Source organism: Haliaeetus albicilla, chromosome W, assembly GCF_947461875.1.
Source record: "Haliaeetus albicilla chromosome W, bHalAlb1.1, whole genome shotgun sequence".
In the NCBI taxonomy this organism is placed as follows: Eukaryota; Metazoa; Chordata; class Aves; order Accipitriformes; family Accipitridae; genus Haliaeetus; species Haliaeetus albicilla.
In genome coordinates, this window is record NC_091515.1 from 31,000,132 (window position 1) to 31,006,825 (window position 6,694).

General features: G+C 45.6%; 1 pseudogene; it reads right to left on the bottom strand.

Moving 5' to 3' along the window:
• Nucleotides 1-364: 364 nt before the first annotated feature.
• Nucleotides 365-1,935, bottom strand: LOC138683595 (uncharacterized; annotated as a pseudogene).
• Between the last annotated feature and the right edge of the window lie 4,759 nt (nucleotides 1,936-6,694).

Below are 6,694 nucleotides of genomic sequence, written 5' to 3' on the forward strand. Positions count from 1 at the left end.
AGTGGAAACTCCCCCACAACCATTGTCACTGTAGTGGCACTATCTTCTCCTGGCAAATGCAGGCTGACCATTGCTAATGCCTGTGGCTGAACAATGCCGAATGCATCTGCCACAAAAAGCCGCTGTTTGGAGGGTGTAATTCCGCAATTAGCAGCATCTTTGGTTTTAATAGCTGAAATCTGAGCTCTGGTATCTACCAAAAAGGTGACCGGGACTTGTCTTGGCCCCACAACCCCTGTAATTAGTAAATCACCCCAGCCATTTTCAGTGAGCTGTCTGATATACATCCAACCTTCACACACACACACACACACACACACACACACACACCCCCCCCCCCGCTCACCACCAAAAGGCGAAGGATCTAGTTTCCTGCTGGCTTTTGGGTGGCATTTGGTTCTGATAAATCAATCAGGGAGGGTGCGCTTGGAATAGTATTCTCAAAATCCACTTTTCTATTTGCTGATTTATCAGGCCACCCTGTTACCAATTTTTCCAATTTGTCTGTTGGCATCCCATCCATTAAGTCACGCGGGATCCCCTTCTGGTATCCCCGCGCCCACAGTCTATTACGTTTGTTAGGGATATCCCTCCCGGCAGTTTAGCAAGGGGTGTTCTCTTATCACTCCCAGGGCATGGAACTATTTTTACTTCAGCCTGCCTCAAGCCCCTGGAGTCCATTTTGGTGGCTGGAGGGTTAACGGGACCATACTTGCACCCGTAATTAATTAATTCCTGGGCCACTTCTCCCCAAGTCCACATTTTCTTATCTGGGGGTTGACGGTGCCAATCGGGCATGAATCCTCCTGAAGCAGCCGCAACACTCTCACCCTGGGGCATCACCTGTATCTTTCCTTGCAATTGTATACCAATCGGCTTCAGAGAATCAGGGAGTCCCCGTATAAGGGGAGTCATTCGCCCAGGATCCACCAACATCATCATAGGGGACTCCTGCCTAGGCTCCAATTTTCGATCATACATCATCTGCAGGCAAGCTGCCTTTTGCACACTCTCTACTAATTGTTCAACAGTCCCCATAATCGTGAGGGGATCCCCCCTCTCCAAGGGGTTCAAACCTCCTGCCCAATAGGCTGCCCATTGGGTTGAAGACCAGGGGGCACGGTGATTCCCAGTAGTTAAAAACACTCCCAGTCCCCAATACCCTTCCACCTCCTTTTCACTTAACAGAATCTGGTCCCCCCCTGACAACGATACTCTCCATACATACTCCGTTTCTGACTCCTTAGGGGTTTGGCCAAATTCCTTTTTTAGTTTTGCCAACTCAGTGGCAGTATAGGGGACCTCTTTAGTTGTAACTTGGGGGAACTGGTCCTGCTCATCATCATCAATATATTCAGTTTTGACTAAGAGTCGCAATGAAGGCAGCTCCAACTTCTCCGCTTTCTCTTTTGCTGCCTGCAGGTCATTAAAGGGGTAGCCAATTTCTGATCTTGGAGGAATTTCCTCATGGACAGTATCCGCAAGGAGCTGCTCCTTAAGAGCAATTTGCAAATGTTTCACTTGGTTCTTTTCTGCTTCAAGTTGTGCTTTTAATCCCGCCACTTGTCCCAGAAGGGACTGAACAAGATTTTGGAGGGATTCAATAATTTGAGATTCTGCAGTGAGGTGGCAATCCCTATCCTCCACTGCTGCGGCCAGACTGGCACCGAGAACAGCACAGACAATTGCTTTTCCTTTCCCTGACCGCACTCTAGCATCTTCCTGTAAAGCGACCATCCGATCAACAACGCTCTGCAGATTATACCAATTTCCCTGAGCCCAGTCTATCCCAAGCACAGAGGGTCGCGCTTTATGTTTTTCTAAAAAATCAAACAAAACTTCTTTCCCCAAAGGGGCAATTTTACTATCACTCATCTTATACAAAGCGGGGAAGCAGTCATCTCAGGAAAGCAGCATGTAAAGTTTCAAACACCACAAGCCTGCCACCCTTACGTTCCTGAGAGGTCTCACGTATTTGGGAAAGAGTACGGCACTCTCGTCTCAAGGGATCCTGTCCATGATGCCAATTTAAATGTCCCGATCCAATGTCGGGGAAGGTTTTGCTATGATCCCAAGAGCGAGATTAAGACACAAACGAGGTCAAATGCCGTATAGTCAAAAAAGCCTTTATTATCAAAAGTATCAAAAGTGGAACATAGCGGCGATGGGATAGAATGAAAGAAAAGGTAGAAATTAAGCAAGCATTTGGGATAGGATTGCTAGGATAGTCACCACCACAGATCCAGCAGCTTCCCGTTGGTCCTCAGTCTAGCAGTCGGTGATGGGAGTTGCAAGGAGAGTCACCACCACGGCTCCAGCAGCATCCCATTAGTCCTCAATCTTCAATTCTTCGGTGGTGGGGAAAGCCCCCCGGCTTGTCTCTATGGGTTTTTATAAGGCATATTTCGATGATGTCATGCACTGCAGGTTTCGTCTATCACAGGACCTTCGCATGATCGACATTAGAAACCAGTATCTTATCAGCTCCAGCCCCATTTCCTCCCCTGGATGCCTCAATGGCCTGGTAATCCTCCTTATGGACAGAAGAGTGTCCTGCTTAATCAGGCCATCTCAGAGACAAAGGGCTCAAGATAAAGAGCTCACAGTTCCTTGAGATGACAGTCCATTCCCTCACACCTAACAATCTTTGAGACAAATGGCTAGAGATAACAATTCCCTCTCTTACAAGACGTTACAGCTATCCCACAACAGATACACAATTTGAAGCAATTTCTGTAATTTCTTGTATAGCAATGGGTCCTAACATCTCTGATGACTCGGGGTGGATAGCATCCTGTTAGCTGGACAATTGCCAACGTTTTCAGTACAAAATCATCAGATGTGGCCTATGAACATCCTGAGCAAAATGTTAAATGCTAAACCATATGTCACTGACATGGGTGTACCTTCTGCTGTGTATTTTATGCCTAAGTTACAGATAGAGGCATAGAAATAAAAGTTTCAAGTTTCTGCACATTCTGGGAAATCTTTTAGTTTTAATTATAATTGACACATGGTAACTTCCAGCTTTTGCGGTGACATCTTTTCCTCTTTTCCCCAGGAGTCCCAGTTTTAAAAGCCCAATCAGCATACAATATTGAGTATAAAGAGTAAGAGGAGACTGAAAACTGATGTTAGACAAGAACACTGATGTTTATCTAAACATCTATTTCTGCAGAATTTCCCCTCCCAAAGTAAAGAACAATACTTTTCCCTGGCAGCAAAGATTTGGCTCAGTACCTGAAAAAACTAATGACAGTGTAAACAGAAGCCAGTAAACAATACCAAGGGTATGAACAATAGCTTAAAAGAGCTCTCATGTTTTCTCTCAGGAAATTCTGGGTGTCTGCTAGATTAATAGTGCCTGGGGCTTTCTGCTCAGGCCTGACAGTGTGGGGAGAGGCAGCCAGAAACCACGGTATAACTTCTGTGCCAGCTCTGTGATGAGGATGGCTGTGTTTACGCTGGGATATTGTGTTTTGTGGACCTGTGATAGCCATTGATCCAGGCAATTCCTGCAAAGCCCATGTGCCTAAATGTAAATTAAATTTCTGGGGGATCTGTGGGCAGCTTGTGAGTCCAGTCCTCTTCACCGCTTAGAGGTATGGATGGATAAATGGAAGCTGTTTAATGCACCTTGGACTTGAGTTTCTGCCTCAAAGCCAAGTTGCTGCTAGCTTCCAAAGGCAGGAGAAATGTCTCATATATAATCTCCCATAATATTTAGAAAATCCAAAGGGAAGAATACAATCCCCACCCCCATGGTTTTTCTAGGACCTGGAATCCAAGATTCTCACCTCTTTGCTTCATCCTAACTGGAAGAAACCCATTTCCAAGGTAATGATCTGAGAGCCGCATAAAAATGTAACAGGGAACACAAGCTGTTATTGCTGTTTAGCTATTAATTGGCAAGCTCCTGTGCTTGCCATGGGGCTTGCTTGCCTCACTGTATATTAGAGTCTAGTGCTTGTTAGTGGCTGCTTTTTGTTTTCACTGCTTGCTGTACTGTTTATCATCTTACTCTGCTGTGACTGGGAACATTTTGATAACAGCAATGGAGATGTGCCTGGGCTGGCAGATGTCCAGGGCACCGCTGCTGTTTCTGTGCTGCTCTACTGGACAGGATGGAACTCCAGTGTGAACTCGAGTCGAAGGGACTGTGGCCGTGGATAAGCCCACACCAGAGCAGGTACATCTCGAAGCATCTGTGGCCATGGTTATGTCTGTTCCACAGCAGGTATACCTCTGAAGGGATTGTGACCCAAGGATAAGTCTATGCTGGAGAATGTACACCTCGAAGCATCTGTGGCTGTGCATGAGGTCATGCTGGAGCACCTCAAAGTGTGTGGCCATGGATAAGCCCACAACAGAGCAGGTATGCCCCTGGAGGGACTGCAGCCAATGGGAAAGGCCATGTTGGAGCGGGTTTACTTCCGGAGGGACTGTGGCTGTGGGTAAGGCCATGCTGGAGCAGGTATATCTCTGAAGGCATTGTGGTCCATGGGGAAGGCCATGCTGGAACAGGTGCACCTCAAAGCAACTGTGGCTGTGGATAAGTCCATACCTCAGCAGGTATACCCCTGAAGAGACTGTGGCTCATAGATAAGGCTCCACTTAGAGCAGGTACTCCCCTAAGGGACTGCAGTCTGTGGATAAGTCCAAGCCAGAGCAGGGGCAAGGGGAGGAGTTCATTGCAATGTTAAACCCTATGGTCTGGTCCAAAGGGGCCAAGGGTGGAGACTGTAATGGATATACCTTTAAATTGTTGTAACCCATGATTTGAGTTGCATGTTATAGGAATTACTATAGCAGGAACCATCTGAACCAATGGAGGACAAGCCTTACAAGAAACAGTGCAAGTGCAGCAGTGACCTGACCAGAGCTGGCTTTGGTGCCCAATAACTTCACACAACACACCACCTCTCCTGTCCTGAGTGACCACCTGTCCTGGTTTTGGCTGGTATAGAGTTAATTTTCTTCCTACTAGCTAGTATGGGGCTATGTTTTGGATTTGTGCTGGAAACAGTGCTGATAATGCCGAGATGTTTTCGTTACTGCTGAGCAGTGCTTACACAGAGTCAAGGCCTTTACTGCTTCTCATACCACCCCACCAGTGAGTAGGCTGGAGGTACACAAGAAGTTGGGAAGGGACATAGCTGGGATAGCTGACCCCAGCTGACTAAAGGGATATTTCACACCATATGATGTCATGCTTAGCATATAAAGCTGGGGGAAGGAGGAAGGGGGGGATGTTTGGAGTGATGGCATTTATTTTCCCAAGTAACTATTACATGTGATGGAGCCTTGCTTTCCTGGAGATGGCTGAACACCTGCCTGCCAATGGGAAGTAGTGAATGAATTCCTTGTTTTGCTTTGCTTGTATGTGCGGCTTTTGCTTTACCTATTAAACTGTCTTTATCTCAACCCATGAGTTTTCTCACTTTTACTTTTCCTATTCTCTCCCCCATCCCACCAGCGGGGGTGAGTGAGCGAGTGGCTGTGTGGTGATTAGTTGCCAGCTGGGGTAAAACCATGACAGAACTGTACTGGGTCAGATAAAATATCTGATGAACCCAGTATCCTGTCTCCAGCACTGGGCATTAGCATTTGCTAATAGGGGAAGAGGATGAGAATCAGACAAGTAAAGAGTTCACTCAAGACAGCAAGGAGGCCAGTGCTTCCTTCCTAAAATGTATCAGCTAGTTAAGGGAGCATTGCTCAGTATTTACAGTTAAAATAGTTTTTCCCATGTACACTACACTGTATTTTTCAACTCTGAAGTTAAAAAAACATTTTATTGCTCACACAGTCAACTTCAGTTTTTATTATTCTGAGTAATTTTGTGCCATCAGCAAACTTTATAACTTAATTATTCACCCTTTTTCCAAGATCACTGTGTCGAAGAGCACTGATCTTTGTCAGTGCCTGCTGATACCTTCACTCTGCTGTGGTCATTGTTAACTTATTCCACCTCTGTGTTCCAGCCTGTGGGTGAAATCTCTGTTACTCCATGAGAATGGAGTTTCTTAAGGGCCTTTCTGGAAGAATCTTATCAAAAGCCTTTTGCAAACACAAGCACAATGTACAGACCAGCTCACTGTTTATGTGCTCATTGATGCCATCACGGATGTCAGGCATTCCTACTACAAAAGCTGTATTGACTTTTCTCGTATTTATCTGTGTGTCTGCAAATTCTGTTCTTTGTTTCTACTGACTTGCCTGATGCTGAAATCAAACCTAGTGACCTGTGTTTCCTCAGACTGTGCAAGGATCCCTCTTAAGATGTACATAATTGCCATAACACAGTCCTTTGGTGCTGAGGCTGCTTTAAGTAATAGTTTACATACTCCTTAGAACTTTAAAAAAAAAATGTCTTCTTTAGTTTCCTTTAACTCAGTGTGAATGCCATGTGGTCTGGTCATTTGCCACAGATTATTTAGCTGTTTTTTTCCAAAATTTCCACTTTGACGATTTTGTTTGATAATATTCTTCAGACTGCAGCGAGTGGCTGCCATGCGAGGACCTCCCTGGCCATGTCTGAAGTCAACACCGGCACCAATAATCCCTTCAGCCTTTCTATCCTGCCCTACCTTGGTTGTTCTTCTTACATTTCCATCAGTTATTTATTGGCCTCCTTACCCCCACCGAGTTCCTACTTTGAAAATTTCTGTTAGTAGTTTTTTTATGCTCTCTC